This window comes from Grampus griseus (assembly GCF_964374135.1).
Source record: "Grampus griseus genome assembly, chromosome: 16".
Taxonomy (NCBI): domain Eukaryota; kingdom Metazoa; phylum Chordata; class Mammalia; order Artiodactyla; family Delphinidae; genus Grampus; species Grampus griseus.
In genome coordinates this window covers 75,765,218-75,782,572 of record NC_139010.1, presented here as the reverse complement: position 1 = coordinate 75,782,572, position 17,355 = coordinate 75,765,218, and the positions used below count along the sequence as shown (strand labels likewise).

Sequence of the window (17,355 nt, the reverse complement as noted above, 5' to 3'; positions counted from 1 at the left end):
GACTTACTGATGATCGATCATTCTCTTTCTGGGTTTCTTCTCCAAATTGCCAATTGTTTATTTTTTTTAAGTACAATTTTCAACCTTCACTTCAAAAATTATGATTGATGGGGATGGGAAATGTCACTGGCAAGCTTATGTCATGCTATATTTGATCAAAATCATGCCATTTCTGTTTATCTAATAATAGGTCCTCATAGAGTTATGCTTTCTCCTTTAATTTCTAGACATTTCTTTGAAAGGCATTTATTTCCTCTTAGTCAAGAAATACTAGAGTTTACACAGATATAGAGACCAGACCTGTGGTTGCCAAGGGGGAGAGGAGGTGGGGGAGAGAAGGATTGGGAATTTGGGATTAGCAGATGCAAACTGTTATATAAAGGATGGATAAACAACGAGGTCCTGCTGTATAGCACAGGGAACTGTATTCAATATCATGTGATAAACCATAATGGAAAATATGAAAAAGAATATATATATGTGTAACCGAGTCACTTTGTAGTACAGCTGAAATTAAACACAACATGGTAAACCAATTAGACTTCAATAAATTTTTTTTAAAAGTGACACCTAAAAAAAAAAAGAAATACTAGAGTTTAACTAAACACTAATTTCAGTACTTATTGACTGTCTTATTTTAGAAAATGGAGAAAAATAATTTTCCTATCCATTATCTTTGCTCATAACTTTTAAAGATTTAAAAAAAGGCAACAGGGCTTCCCTGGTGGCGCAGTGGTTGAGAGTCCGCCTGCCGATGCAGGGGACGTGGGTTCGTGCCCCGGTCTGGGAGGATCCCACATGCTGCGGAGCGGCTGGGCCCGTGAGCCATGGCCGCTGAGCCTGAGCGTCCGGAGCCTGTGCTCCGCTAATGGGAGAGGCCACGGCAGTGAGAGGCCCGCATACCGAAAAAAAAAAAAAAAAAAAAAAAGGCAACAGTTTCAGGGACATCCATTATAGGATCCATTATATGCTGTCCAGTCTTCCTGAGCTCCAGTAAAATACTGGACACACATGTTAGACCTATTTCTTCCTTGTGAATTTCTGTTATTCATTTCACCTGTTATTCAATGCATATAACGAATTATTTAATGCTAAAAACAATGTCAGAACTGTACTTATTCTTCTTTACGTTTGAATTTACAATGGGCAGAGCTTTCTCGCGTATTCTCTAGCATCATCCACTCTGCAAGAGAAACGAAGTAGATGATATGGAGGTGAATGATGTGGACCTTGATAAGCAGAGGCGGCTACCAGGAGGAGTTGGGAAAATGAGTCCAACCTTGAAAGATGAGTAGGTAGGATGTACATTCACTTTCTGAACACTATTCTGTGCCAGGCAGGGTGGACTGTCAGAGAAGGGCCAAGGGGACATTTCCCAGAGGGGAAGAAAATGAACCACTGGCTAAGGCAGCGACTATGGGGTCTTGAGGCTGATTGGTCTGAAGGGTACATGCTGGAAAGGATAGGAACATGCTCTCCCCAAAGAGGGTAGGAGCGTGTGACGGTTACTTTTATGCATCAACCTGACTGGATTACACAGTGCCCAGATACTTTGCTAAACGTTGCTTCTGGGTGTGTCTGTGAGGGTCTTTCTGGATTAGCACTTGCATTGGTGGACTGAGTAACGCAGACGGCCCTCCCCCGTAGGGTGGGCATCATCCACGCTGTCGAGGGCCTGAACAGAACAGAAAGGTGGAGGAAGGGAGCGTTCGCCCTCTCCCTCTGCTGGAGCTGAGACGTCAGTCAGCCTTTTGCCTTTAGAATGGGACTCCCATCATCGTTCCTGGTTCTCAGGCCTTCGAACTTGAACTGGAATTTCCACCACCAGCTCTCCTGGGTCCAGCTTGCAGATGGCAGATTGTGGGACTTCTCAGCCACCACACTCATGTGAAGCAATTCCTTTTAATAAATCTCATTATATACACACTGTTGGTTCTGTTTCTCTGAAGAACTCACATTGGTTCAAGCATGGCTTGGGAAAATACCCAGATTAGAATTCCCCAATGAATTGTTACAGAAATTGGTGAGTGACTGCAGTGATGCAGATCCCTACGTTCTCAAGGTTGGTGTCACAGAGGAACATGTAGGGCTGCTGGTGCCATGATGGATGAGAGACTGAAGAAGGTTGTAGAGTGAGTTTGGGGACTGAAGAGGTACAGAATCCAGGTCTTCTCAGGAAGGATTTAAATGAAAAACTGTAGGAGAGCCAAGCCTTCATCCCACCCACCTTTAAGCTGCACTGCCACTGCCAGGGCAGAGTGAAGGAAAGAGACAGCATGCCAAGGACCCAGCTCTGGGTCTCACAGGCCGCACAGGCTCCAGCTCTTTCCAACACCGAAACTGGCAGGGGGCCACCGGCCAACCACACAGGCAGGGCACTCTGTGACAGGCAGCTGTGAGGGTGCCAGGGTCACCTGGGCTCCACCCCTCCTCTGCCTCGGGCATCTACAGGCAAGGACAGTGCTGCCTGATCAGGAAGGACATACAGACTCCATCCAAGTGAGTGTTGCACGTGCGTGGAAGAATTTTTGAAGACTTTGAGAAATGAAGACATCATTTACCAACAATCAGGGGTCTAACTGTTCCAAATGTCAGGGATGAGAACGAAGCATCGTGGAGAGTCACTTTGCAGTGGGTTTTGTGGTCCTTGTTACCACATGAAAAGCTTTTACCAGTTAATTTCTCAGCGGCAATTGAAGAATGAGAGCACAGATGGGCTGGATGCATGAAAGGAACTGAATTTACTTTTACAAAGTCACGAGGCTTATACAGTTCCTGTGTTGGGCCAAAGGCCTCCAAAAGCACCTCTTTTTTCCTGGGGGAGGTGGCCAGCTCCTCTGCAAGAACTTGCACTGCGATGCCTGTGCTATCCCCAGTCCCAACTCTCATAAACAGACTGAAGGAGGCCCAGTAACCAGTGGTTCCCAGGTTGCCTCCAACTTTTTAGAACAACCATCCTAGCTGTACCCAGAGGCTTCCTGTGCCTCCATAAACTGTTATTTGCTTAAAGGACTGACTGGTACTTCTGTTCTTCACTTTAGCCACCATCCAACGAGGAAAGCAATGGATGAAGCAGCAGGTGATGACTCCAATCCCGTGGTCGAAGGTCAGGAAAGCAATGGATGAAGCAGCAGGTGATGACTCCAATCCCACGGTCGAAGGTCAGGCTACGTCTCTGGCAGTTTCTACCTGGGTCCATGCTGGCTGACCTTCTGGCTGACCTCACTCTGGGTATCCCCACCTCTGTGACCTTTCTAAGTGTGGTTACAACTGCTAACCAACCTTCTTGGAAATGAATCTCCAGCAGGCCTCCCACTTCTAAACCTGTGGCTGGCAGGCAAGGGCGCCATGCTGCGGTCATTGATTTGGCCTTGTCCATAAGCCCAGCTCAAGGGAGGCTCTCTGAAACACACACTGGTTTTCAGGAATAATCTAAGTGGCACGCCATAATTCTTAAATACACAGCAGGCCATGATAAGAGAAAAGTTTTTTTCAACTTTTTACTTTTGTTTTGAAAAATTATAAGACAGTGAGTTTCTGAAGTGGACAGATCTGTATGTAGAATCAAATTAATATCATAGGTGTAGACATGAGAACTACCACAAAAAAAAATATGTTGACTGAATATACTGCACGACTCTCACAGTAAAACACATACCATGAAGGACATTATTAAGAATCTAATAATCAAACACACACCTTTCGGTAGAGAACTCAACTGGATGCACCTGTAGCCTGCTGTCCTACTGTATTAGAAACAAACGCATTTGCATAGATACACGTGGGCAGACTTTGTTTCACTCTTACCCTCCTATCTCCGCCAAAGAGAACAGAGACCAGCCTCTTCCGATCTTTCCCAGCGTCAGAGTTCAAGGGGGAATGGGCACTAAATCATCTCATTTAATTTTCCCCACACCTTAAAAGGTAGAGATTAGAACTCCCATTTTACAGATGAGTAAATTGAGGCAGAAAGTCATGAAGCAACTTGCCCAAGATTACATCATTACTAAGTAATGGAGCCAGGACAAACTCAGGTCTGTCTGAATCTGAAAATAATTATTCTCTATCATGACCAATATAGAAATGTTCTTAAATATCAAAGTATTTATGTAGAAAAATCTAATGACTATAAAAGCAAATTTATCATTTTTTGCCCCAGGATAGGTCTTAAAATAGCATTCTTTTGACATTCAGCAATATGTAGTTATGAACATATAGAGAAAGAGAAAATAAATGAATGCTCACGGTGATTAGACTAGAAATCCAAAAGTCTTAAAATTATCTAAGTGTCCTGGCTCTCTTCTCCATAGGCACCAGGCAGGGATGCTTGGGGTTCTCCCAGTGAGAAATGTTCTCAACCCCTCTTCTCTGGTCTTGCCTCACTCTTCCTTCAGAATTAATTGTCCCAGATGCCTCTGATTATGTAAGAGACACCATTTAGTTATTATGTACTTTTCCTACTTGTATATGCTGGCTTGTAATTAGCTATCTGAGTAATGATTTGTTTAATGTCCATTGCTGTCCATCAGGGCTGCCAAGAATGGCTGTTCAGAATACTCACTGCCCAAGGGTGCCCAGCTGATAAGGCACCCTGATGATACCCTGTACCTGGGACTGCATCTGCTGGGAGCAAGAGATACCTTTTCCTAATTGGCATAAGGCACCATATGGCTCAGTGGCTGTGTCCTGTAACGCTGCTAGGACAGGGATGGCATCTGTCTCCTCTTATACCACAGCAGACCCGGCACATAGTAGGTCCACTAAACAAGTGTTGAATAAATGACGGAATCACTAAAGAAACGAGTGAATAAATACTTTCTGAAGCTCTTAGTGAGTATTGGGAGTTTTACCTAAGACATCATGACAAAGGCCGGATCGTGAACTACATGGCAGCATCTCACTTGTTTTTATAGCTAGACCCTAATAAATGGTCAGAGGAAACGAATCCTCTGACCATAAGACCAAGAAATGGGGAGACACAGGCAGTTCTTCACTGGGCTCCCTGGCTCGAGCCAGTCAGCAAATGCCAGTCACTTTTCTTCTTTTCCAGAAGGGAATAATTTTGAAAGAAAATAAATGGAATCTTGTGTTATTTGTAAGGTGTGGTAAATAACACCCAGGCCAAAATACTCAAACATTTGACCAAAAGGCCATATTGGTGAAGGACAAAAATATGAGCCATATTTTTTTTACAAAGTTACTAATCACCGCGGGATCTGGAGCCTGTCGAGTTTCACCTAGTTTCTAGTTAGTAAATGAACCACAACGGAAGCAAGGGTTCTTCCTCCCTTCCTCCCCTTCCTTCCTTCTCTCCTTCCTTCCTTTCTTTTTGAGGAAAAATTGTAGAGATCCTCATGGCCTAGAAAATTGAGGGAGAAAATCCTATGAGAGACAACCAACTGAAACTGAATCATTTACTGGTGTAAACAAGTACAAAAAGACTCCCAAAGAAGTTTTAACTTCTGAAAATGTCTGCTTACAAAAGAAACAAAGACTCTGGAATATCTATGCTCTGGAGTAAAGAAGCTTGTTGGTCTCTCCTCCCAGGAGTCCCTAGTCCCAAGGTCCCACCCCAGGCTTCCAAGCAGAAAGGACCCTCTCTCACGGTGTCATCTTGGTCTTTGCAGGCATTAGCGGGGTCCCCAGCTCTGCTGGAGGGGGCAGAGAGGGGATCCAGTCACAAAGCACCTACTGTGTGCCGGCAGAGTACAAGGGGCTTCACAGCCTTTATCCTTTTCAATGTTCACAACACCTCTGGGAGGTATTTTTAAACCCTCTTCTAAAGCTGATGACAGAGAGGTTGCAAAAGACCCAGAATTCCATCACTAAAAATGAGTTACGAAACCCTATCCCAACTATATCCCTTCATCTTCTAAGAGTAAAAGAGAAGGCTGAGCAGTCAAGGGTTTGCCATGAGATTACACTGCTGATTAGCAGGAGAGCTGACCACACTACCCTAACAGCTCAGGTCTCTTTCTTGCTCTAGACAAAGGAAGGCGTGGGTGTTCCGAGAACTCAGCGTCCATGGTGAATTTGGGACCCATTTTTTATAGCATAAATGTAGCTGCACTTGAGTCTTTTTTCAATTAAGCTAAGAAATCAATTAGTTCAATAAATATTTGGAGGCACCTATAATGAGCCATTCGCTGTGCTAGGCCCTGGGAACACATCAGTGGTGGGGATAATCAAGGTTCCTGCTCTCATGAAGCAGAGGCAGACAAAAAACAGGTAAACAACCAGGATGATGACGGACTCAACTGTGTGCTATGACAAAGAATGATGATAGGAGTTTTGGGGTATTCAGGGTGGTTTTCTTAAACAAAGTCACCTTTAGGCTGAAACTCAAGAATAAGCAGGAGCTAGCATTGGTAATGTCTTAGTCTGAGTTCCCTCAGTATGAGACCCTGAGATGGATTCAAGTGCAAGTAGCTTAATAGGAAGATGGTCCCAGGAAACATCAGTGGGGAAGTGAGAGGGATGGGAAGGAAGCCAGCAAAGCGTGTGACATCAAGCAAGTTAGCACTGTGGGCAGCAAGGGCTCAGTTCCACTGGGGAACTCTGGGAGACAGTGTAAAACACACACCTCAGACCTGTTCCACCTAAGGGGTAAGGTAGCTGGGGTATTTATACATCATCCCCCAGTAATCATTGGCTGTAGGCTACTAGGGCAGGGGTCCCCAACCCCTGGGCCATGGACCAGTACCGGTCCATAGCCCGTTAGGAACCAGGCCGCACAGAAGGAGGTGAGCAGCGGGCGAACGAGCAAAGCTTCATCTGTATTTACAGCCGCTCCCCATCGCTCACATTACCGCCTGAGCTCCGCCTCCTGTCAGTGTTATGGTGAGCTGTATAATTATTTCATTATACATTACAATGTGATTAGAATAGAAATAAAGTGCACGGTAAATGTAATGCGCTTGAATCATCCTGAAACCATCCCCCCAGCCCCGGGTCCTTGGAAAAATTGTCTTCCACGAAACCGGTCCCTGGTGCCAAAGAGGTTGGGGACCACTGCTTTAGGGGACTGGGTAAGCATTCATTCCCTATGTGCCCAGTCTGTCATAAGCACAGGCAGAGAGGGTTCTGGCAACCACAGAAGCCCCCAGAGAGAGAAGCAGGTGCTGGTAGTTAGAAATTGATGTGTATTACATAGTAAGTGCTAAAGGAATATGAGTGGGTTCTGACAGCTTGAGTGTGTTCAAGCATCGGCTTGAATCGTCCAGCAACTGCACACGCTTGGCTGCAGAACGATGTTTCATTTTCCTTCAGCGGACTTAACTTCTTAATTAAGTTGGCTCCAGCTAACACTCAAATGACTTTGCATTTTCCAAGTAGATGCCAACAGAGGCAAGAGAGATGGCCCCCAGGCCCAGTGGGAGGCATAAGGAGGCAAGTCTGGAATGAAATATGTGCTGTAGAGACCCTCATGGGAATAACGTATGTATGTTTATGAGTTCTACCCGAAAGGGAAAAGAAAACACACTGGTTCTAAGGATATGCACACTAGATATGAATCTGCGAAAACACAAAGAAAGGACCTGGGGTGGTTCTGAACCCAAAAGATAATATTTCTATGGCAGGTGCCCCAGCTGAGCCTGAGTCCCACATCAGGACCGGAACAATTTCCAGAGAAGGGGATTGTGGAACACTGTTGTCTCATGATATCTATCTACCTACTTCCCTTCCTTCCTTCCTCCCATCTATCTATACCCCAAAAGATGTCCATTACAGAAGACATGTGGTCATCTGCATTTCTAGTTTTAGAACACGTCTAACATCCTAAATGACTTCTCGGCTTAAATTTGGAAGACTGAGTTAAAAGCCAATGGTTTGAAACAGTGATAAAAGGAACCCACACAAAACAGCTGCCTATCCAACAATTCCTTTACAATTCAAGTCCATTCTATCACCACAGGCCAAGAACAAGATCTCTGATGGGCCTAGGGGCCTCACATCCACAAGAAGTCATTACATGAAATAGGAGGAGAGAGAATAAAGAGCATAGGACATCTCATAATGATAAAAGGGTCAAGACAACAAGCATATATAACAATCATAAATGTGTAAGTGCCTATAAAAAGAGCTCCAAAACATAAGAAGCAAAACCAGCAAAACAAAAAAGAGAAACAGACAAAATCTGTAATCATAGTTGAACATTATCAAACTCTACTCTCAACTGACAGAACGAGACAAAAAGAAGAAAAGAAAGAATCAAAAATCTCTGAATCACAACATCTTAACTTAATTAAGTTAAGATGTATATAGAATTCTATATACATACATATACAATTCTATAATACATATACAATTCTATAATTCTATATACATAGAATTCTATATACACATCTATATACATACATTCTATATGTATAAACACATATAGAATGCCACACCCGACAAATTCAGAGTATGTTTTCAGGTGTGAATGAAAGAGCCACCAAGATAAAGTATATACTAGGCTCTAAAACAGATCTCCACAAATTCCTAAAGACTGAAATTTTGTATAGTGTGTTTTCTAGTCACAATAAAACTAAATTAAAAATTCATAACACTGAAATAGCTGGAAAAGCCTTCAATATTTGGAAAGTAAAAAAATTCACTTCTAAATAACCCATAGATCAAAGAAGAAACCACAAGGGATGTTAGAAAATATTTTGAACATAGTAACAATAAAAATACAATGTAACAAATTTTGTGGGATACAGCTAAAACAGAACTTAAGGGAAATTTATAGCTTTCAATGCTTACATTAGAAAGGAAATAAGACTTTAAAAACTATTATTTCAATTTCCAACTTAAGACTATGAGCAAATTGAACACAAACTAAAGACAAGGAAGCAGTGAAGATAAGACCCAAAGTCAACAAAGCAGTAAAGACACAAAAATAGAGAAAATAAAGACAAAAGTTGATTGTTTGAAAAGTTTAATAAAATTGATAAACCACGCATAAAGTTAATCAATAAAAAAAAGTAGAAAAAATACAAGTTACTATATCAGAAATGGAAGAGGGCCTATCACTACTGTTCTTTCTTAACAGACATCAAAAATTCAATAAAGGTGGGCTTCCCTGGTGGCGCAGTGGTTGAGAGTCCGCCTGCCGATGCAGGGGACACGGGTTCATGCCCCGGTCCGGGAAGATCCCACATGCCACGGAGCGGCTGGGCCCATGAGCCATAGTCACTGAGCCTGCGCGTCCAGAGCCTGTGCTCCGCAACAGGAGAGGCCACAACAGTGAGAGGCCCGCGTATCGCAAAAAAAAAAAAAAAAAATTCAATAAAGGAATATTATGAACACTTTTATACTAACAAATTCAACAATCTAGATGCATGTACAAACTAGTTTAAAAACATAATTTATCAAAACTGACATAAGGGAGTTCCACTTCCAGAATGGCTCTGTGGACCCCACTCCCAAGCTAAACTGGAGAAAATTACTGAAAAAATAATTAAGTCTCTGCAAGTGGTCCTAAGAGCATACAGCAAATGAAGAAACATTAATTTAAGAAGATATACTAAAACTCAGTAAGGACAGTGAGAATCTGTGGCATTTGAACCTTGATCCATTCTTCCTCCTTCCTTCCCAGCCTAGGGTGATGGAAAGTCCATTCCAGATGGGTACAGCCCAGAACACAGGGCTCCCTCTCCCTCTTCCCACAGCTTCTAGTCAAGGGCAATGTTATCTTGCTGGGAGAGACAGGCTGTTAGCACCTCCCAAGAAGACCAGAAGCTACTGTGCTCCCCTCCATCCAGTGCCCAAGTCCTAGGCATGAGCATCACTTAGAAAGAACCTGCCACTGTCCCTGTCTTCAGCCCCAGAGACAAGGTTCGGGGAGAGGCAGACCTTCAAATAGAGAGTTCTGGAGCTCTTCCCAAAGGGATTGACTTTATTGGAACTTGGTAAAGTTCAAGCCTAAGGGTACTCTCACAAACATTGTGTGTAAGGTTGTGATGAAAAGCAATTAAGAGGAGAACAGTAACTTCACTGGAGATATGAACTAAATGGTAGGCCAGCTAGTTTACCAGCAAGAACCAGGGAAAGAAGAAGGGGATGTTCATCTTGGGGGATGGACAAATCTCAAACATGACCTCAAAAGCTATCCCTGAAAAGGAGCTTGAATTTAATTGGATGAGTCTGTGGAGGAATTTATGTCCCAGAGCATTGTTGAAAACAACAGAGCTGTCAATCGGTGGAACCCAGCACTGGGGTGTGGTCAGGGAAAAACACAGTCAAAGAGAACCCTACTAAAACCACTGTCATCCCAGGTGAGTGTGCACATGCCCAAAGGCATGCTCCACATGCCTCTGAGGAGCCACGTCACACTGAGGCTTCACACAGTAGGGTAAACAGGCTTCACTAAAACAACCCAACCAGTCACTAAAGAAATAAGCAAACAGCAAAAACAAGCCCCAGAATGAGGAATGATCAGTACCCACAACTGCTCCAATATATTACCCAAACTACCCAATTTCCAAACACAACAAGAACAAAATTATGAGACATGCAAAGAAACAAGAAAGTCTTACCTGCACTCAGGAGGAGAAAGCTTACTGCTTGTAAGAGAAACCAAGAACACCATCCCCCACCAAGACAATGTTGCCCCCAAGGGGACAAAAATTGGTTCTTGGGGAGATGAGAAAATCTTAGCTAGTACAATTGTTTGTGGTCCTCCAGAGGGCTACAGTACATAAACAGATATACAATCTACCTGTGGAATTACTATTTCATGGTAGAGAAGAGAAACTGGGCGGGGGGCGGGGGGAAGCCTATAAAATGAGGAAGGGTGATAATGAATAGAAGATTGAGGAACATCGTCCTACAAAGAGGTCTGATTCTTCTTAAAGCAGTCATTGCCTCCAAGGGCTGGGCATGCCCAAAGCAGGTCTTTCCAGCATTCAGGGGAGTCTTCATTTGAACGATGAAAGAGCTGCAAAATAAGTGCAGTTGCTTCCCAGAACCTCGGAAATCGTCTTGGAAGTTTGAGATAAAGGACAATACAAAACTAGGAAGAAAGCCAGTAGAGGCTCTTGCCAAGTCTGATGCATCCCTTGACATGATGGTGAATCTGGAAGCTTTCATTTCTCAGTTAGAAGACAAACCACACCAATGGAACTGACCTCAGACAAATGACCAGCAATCTGTGCTGGTTGAACCAAGGACCCAAAGCAGCCCATGCCATTTTATACCATTTTTTAAAGAAGAAGAAGCTTCCCATCTACCAGCAAAAACCCTGGATAGCAATTTCATTTCATTAAATGATGCAAAACAAACAAATCCTGCAATGTCTTCTGCTCTCCTATTTCCTGTTTCTTTACGCAAAAGCCTGCCTAACCTCTCCAAAAACCAGCTGGTTTATAATATTAAATATTCATGCTTGATGGAATTAAACCTGGCTGCTTAGTGCAGATGATATCTCATGATAATTTCTCAATCCAGAGTTACAACCCATTTAGATTTGTTCCACAAAAGCAAACTCCCAGACACTCAGCCTACAAAGACCCTTTGGTGTATGCACTCCACTCTCAAGGACTCCGTCATCAAAGTAACGCTGAGGTTGCATGAGAATCTTCTAACATATGGTGCCCCTGCAACTATTAGGTATTAGGGCATCATGATGGTATTTCTGAATTTAAAATGATAGGGGAAGGAAGGAACAATAGCGTGATGACTAATTTTATGTGTCAACTTGGCTAGGTCACAGTGCCCAGATGTTTGGTCAAACACCGGTCTGGAAGTTGCTTTGAAGATATTTTTTAGTTATGATGAGCGTTTACAATCCATTGACTTTAAGTAAAGGAGCTCACCCTCCATGATGTAGGTGGGTCTCATCCAATCATTTAAAGGCCTTAGGAACAAAGACTGAGGTTTCCCAAGTGAGAAATTCTACCTCAAGGCTACAACAGAGAAATCCTACCCAAATTTCCAGTCTGCCGGCCTGCCTTACAAATTTCAGATGCGCCAGCCCTCACAATCTTGTGAGCCAGTTCCTTAAAATGATTCTTCCTCTCCCTCTCTCTCTATACATATACCCTATTGGTTCTGTTTCTCTGGAGAACCCTGACTAATGCAAATAGGGAAACAAATTCTATCTTAAATGGAGCTAGAAGCACCTCAACTGCACCCCACAATACATGAGGATGGGAAGCAGCTGGCAGAGTGGGGGAAAGGCGCACCTCCACGCCTGCAGACAGTGGCGCTGATGAGAAGCGCTAATTCACCAGGCAGGGCCCTGCAAAGCTCTGAACCGGTACCGCAGGAGGCAGGGGTGAGACGTGGGTCGGACAGCAAAGTAGCTGGAAAGTCCCCAGAGAGCGGTTAAACTCTCCAGGTCCCCACTCTATCCTCACACCAGGAAACTGTCACCTCCCCAACCTTTGAAGGAGGTAGAAGATTTAACCATTCAAGGCTCTGGGCTCGGAAAAAGCAGGCAAGTAGAAAACAGGGCTGAACAATCAGACCGAAAACAGGGGCTGAGGGAAGGTCTGCAAGGTGACCTGTGAGAAACCAAGTCCCTGGGCTTGGCTTCCAGAATGCCAGGTTCATGTACACCTGCCCAGAGACAGGGAAGGGGCATGCCTCCTCCAGGGAATGGAACGGGCTTTAAGTAAAGGCCAGATGCTAACACTCAGGGTCAACCAGTTCACTCCCCACCCACCCTTCAGTGAAGTCCACTTAATGGGCTCTGTCCAGTTAGCTTCAGTGCTCCCACGTTAAATAAGAACATCCAGCCAAAGCAGATACGTAAGGAAAGCGAGATACCAAAGAACATGCAGATGAAGAGAAGGTGAGAGCAGATGATACCTGCAGACAAAGAAGAAAGACACTGTACTTATGACAAAAGAACCCGACGTTATATTTTTTTAAATCAGAGTTCAGGAAAGAGCTTTTGGGAATTAAGAATATAAAAATCATAATAAATTCAATAGAAGGGCTGGTAAATAAAATTTTTTAAATCTCCTAGAGAGATGAACAAAAAGACAAAGACAATAGGAAATAAAATTAAAAGATGAAATCAACTCAGGAGATTCAGTATCTGCCTAATACAGGATCCAGAGAAAAGAAATAGGGAGTATAGAGGGAGGTACACAAAGTTACAAAATAAAAGGACCCATTGAGACCAGAACAGTAAATACAAAGAAAAAAGTCCCAAGAAGGCACATCATTGTGAAACTTCAGATGACCAGAGCTAAAGGCTCCTAAGAGGTTCCAGAGAGAGAAAGAGAAAAGCAAAATGAAAGCAGGGAATGTCATTGGGTCTCTCTGAAGCACACGGTAAACTAGAATCCCGCACAGAACTGATTTTCAACCTAGAATTCTACACTCAGCTAGAAAATAGAATAAAGACACTTCAAACATAAATGACCCAAAACACCTAGCTCATGCGTACTCTCCTGGGAAATGACAGGAGAAAGAGCTTGTCCTGCAGAGGCTTTCCCTGTTCCCCAACTGGAATTCCCAGCTCCCCAATCCCAGAGCACTGTGTTAAAGCACCTTGTATTTGCCCTGGCCCCAAACAGCACATGGCCACGCCTGAGCATCCTGTACCCTCCCCAAGTGCAAGCCTGTACCTATAAAACACTAAGTACTCAAGAAGAATCTGTTAAATCACCGTGGGCCAGATATGCCTTGAAGTTTTGTCTGTCATTTAAAGAATGCATCCCACAAGCACTGATTAGCCCATAAATGCCCACTTTTTATACGATAATGGACTTGTTTTAAAATGAAACATCTATGTGCACAGTTCAAGAGCACTGGTCTTGCTTTAGTAAAGCCTTTCTCTCAGACGTTAGTTTATTAGAGCAGTTTTAGGTTCACAGCAAATTTTAAAAGGTACAGAGACCCCCCATAGACTCCCAGCCCCTATACGTACAACGCCTCCCTCATGAGCAACATCCTCCAGCAGCTCTTGCAATTGATGAACCTACACTGACACATCATAATCACCTAACGCCCACGGTTTATATTAGGCTTCGGTCTTGTACATTCTATGCGCTTCAACAAACGTATCATGGCAGCCATCCACCATTACAGTGTCATACAGAGTAGTTTCACTGCCCTAAAAATCCTCTGTGTTCTGCCTATTCGTCCCTCCCCCACTGGGACCCCTGTGGTAATGCTTTTTAATACTATTTGTGTGGAGTATGGGCAACATGTTTGCAGTTCTGTGGGCCAGGTCTCTCTGCAGCTACTCAACTCTGCCATTGTAAAGTAAATGCCTCCATAAACAACACGTAAATGATGGGCCTCTCTGTGCACCAGTAACACTTTTATTCACCAAACAGGCAGCCCACATGCTGTCATCTGCTGACACCTGGACAACAGTATCACTTTATTCATTCCCACCATTTTATAGAAAAGAAGTTTCTTAATAGCTTGACTTGGCAATAATAAGGTTTTTTGGTTTTGTTTTTGTTTTCAATTTTTCTCTCTGAAATCTATCCTCTTTCTGGAAGTTGAAACAACACCCAATCAAAAGCTGAGATGGTATGCTGAAAGACAATCCCCTTTTCAGAACATCCCTGCTCTGAAGCCACACTGCCCTTCTCCACTTTAAACCCCAAGCTTCTCAAAACTCTGAAGGAAATCACTCGCTCTTGGAAACTGATCTCTGCGTTTCCAGCAAGCGTGGCTTAGGCTGCCTCACAGAGCAAGTCCCATGGCGTGGCTACCCCAGGGACGTGCCATTTGCTGAAAGTCTGGCACGTGAGCCCTTCAGGGCAGTGCCGTTGGACTGCTTACGGTAAACTGAGAACAAGATCTTTTGTTTCCAAAAGTAATCAACGTTTGTTCTTGCGTTCAAAGAAAACCAGTTGTTCTGCAGAACAACATGTGGACCTCAATGACCCTCCAGTCACCAATTACCCGTGAACAGAACAGAAGCAAACCCACGTTTACCTAGAATGGGGAGTTCGTCTCCGGAGATCCCTTGGTCTAGAGCCCCTGTGTCCACTCACCCAAATGCAACCCACGAAGTTGATTTTACTGAAGGGAGAAAGAGTGTGCATACAAAATGCGAGTCCACTGAGGTCGCCCCCTCTGAGGCCTGCCACCTCTTCGAGGAGTAAAGAGTCACACCAACCACTAGGCTTCCTATCAGCTACAATAAGAGATCCAGGAAACAGCGCTGGTGGTTTTTCTAAGTGGACACGGCAGCTCCCTGCAAGGCAACCTCTGACCTGTCATAAAAGAGCAAGAGAGCAGATGAAAATACTCACCAAAGCCTAGAGACTGGGGAGGATTCTGTGTCTGGCAAGTAGTAAAAATCTGTAACATTATAAGTACATCTTAAGCAAGAGATAGTAATAGCCTCTGTCAAAACACTTGTGCAGCACAGATGGGACATCAGCCTCGCATTCGACAAGGCAGCTGGTGGGCAGACTTGTCAGGAAACGCATCTGACAGGGAGGGTGCGCCTCTGAAAGAAACACTTTTGTGGGGCCTGCCCTCTACTCTTCGTGGTCCAGCAGTCTTCTAGCTTGAGTTCTTCACATAAGACCTATTTCCCTCCCAAGTTCAAATGCAACAGTAGCTACGAAATTGTGCTGCAGTCCTCAGTTAACAGTTTGAAAGCCAGGATTAAGGTTTTCCCACAGGGTTTCACTTCTTACTGCTTATGATTTTTGAAGCCCCTTGAAGCTCAGCACCGAGTCTTTGGGAGAACAGAACATGTCTTAAAACCACAGAGAACTTGAGTGACCCCACAAGGATACAGATGGAGACCAGATAGAAGCGGACCCCAGGTGAATACCACCCCAGGTACCTCTAAACAATGCCAGCACAGGAATCCCTGACAGTAAGGAGATAAGAAATCAATACTGCAGACATTCCTCCAGCTGGCACCTACATTGCCTCCGAAACAGACTCACTTAAAACAAAACATGACTTCAGAGGCGAAGAACAAACTCGGACAGGAAGTGAATCCAAATGGATGCGTGACCTTAAACAACGGGAGTGACTGGAGCACCCTACACCGTCATGCAGGCTGTGCCCCTGGCAACACTAACCTCAGAGGGCATTTTAGGAAGCATGCCCAGGAGTGTGCTTTCTCTCAGTCTCCCCCATGACTCCAAAGTCAAACGCTCCCCATGAACCACTGTGTTCAATCTAAGGCTCCTTTTTCTTTTCTCAGGGCTGCTGTGACAAATTACCACAAACCTGGTGGCTGAAAATGAAAGAAATTTCTTCCCTCACAGTTCTGGAAGCCGGAAGTCTAAAATCAAGGTGTTGGCTGGGCCGCGGTCCCTGTGAAGGCTCCAGGGGAGGCTCCTTCCCCGCCTCTTCCAGCTTCTGGTGGCTCCAGGTGCTCCCTGGCTTGTGGCTGCGTCACTGCAATCACTGCCTCTGCCTTCACGTGGCCTTCTTCCTTGCATCTCTAAGTCTCAATGGTCTTCTGCCTTTCTCTTGTAGGGACATCTGTCATTGGACTTAGGGCCCACCCTAAAGCCAGGATGATCTCATCTCGAGATCCTTAACTTAATTACATCTGCAAAGACTTTTTTCCAAATAAGGTCACATTCACAGGTCCTGTGGGCTAGGACTTGGACATATCTTTTTGGGGGGCCATTATTCAACCCACTAAAGTCTCCAGTAAACTAGAGGAGAAAATGAGTTATTTATTTAAATGCACGTGGGCTGTGAACACCCTGTTGTATTTAATCACCTAAAGCCCAAGACACTATCGTGTTAGAGGCTGGCATGAAGGTCGGCTAAGTGTCCTTGAACAAGTCGCTGAGTCCGTCTAAGCTTCACTGTCCCTGTACATAAAGTGGGGACAACCGGACCTGGCAGGGCTGTGGCACAGGTTGATGGAGATCCACTTAGAGGGGCGGGCACCTCTATATTGATGACAGGCCCTAATCTCTAATGACTCTGGGCAAAATGCTCAACAACCACTCTGTAGGGAAGGCCGCCCAGTTATTCCCTGATCCAGCCACTATCAGGTGTGTATCGGGTACTTAGAAAACAGAGAAAAGATTAAGGTAACAGGCTCGCCAAAGCTAAACAACGATCAGACCTGTGGGGAATCAAGGACTCTGGGTCAGGAGAGCAGGTTGTCCTCTCCCAGGTGGTCACCTGTGCGCCTGGTTCCTCTCCAATGATCCCAGAACCACCAACCTAAATATAAAGCCTGCACTGCCCGTGGACTCCCCAGGACACACGCTGTGTCTCACTTATCTTTGTGTCCCCAGCACCTATCACAGTCAGTGCCCGGCACCTAAGTCACTCAGTAAACACTGATGGAACGAATGAAGACACAAACCAGAACACTCTGGGAATCTCAGCCCTGAGACTAAACAATGCATGGATGACTGGGGTTTATTTGAAGCATGATACCAAGTACCTGACAGACACTGAATG

The 17,355-nt window shown here is 44.4% G+C and overlaps 1 protein-coding gene across 5 annotated transcripts in view; it reads right to left on the bottom strand.

Annotated features, from left to right (window-relative positions):
- Positions 1–17,355, bottom strand: part of PLPP4 (phospholipid phosphatase 4) — a gene marked incomplete at both ends in the record, with an annotated part of 118,982 nt that overhangs the window by 39,857 nt on the left and 61,770 nt on the right. The gene's annotated exons all lie outside the window — the stretch shown is intronic.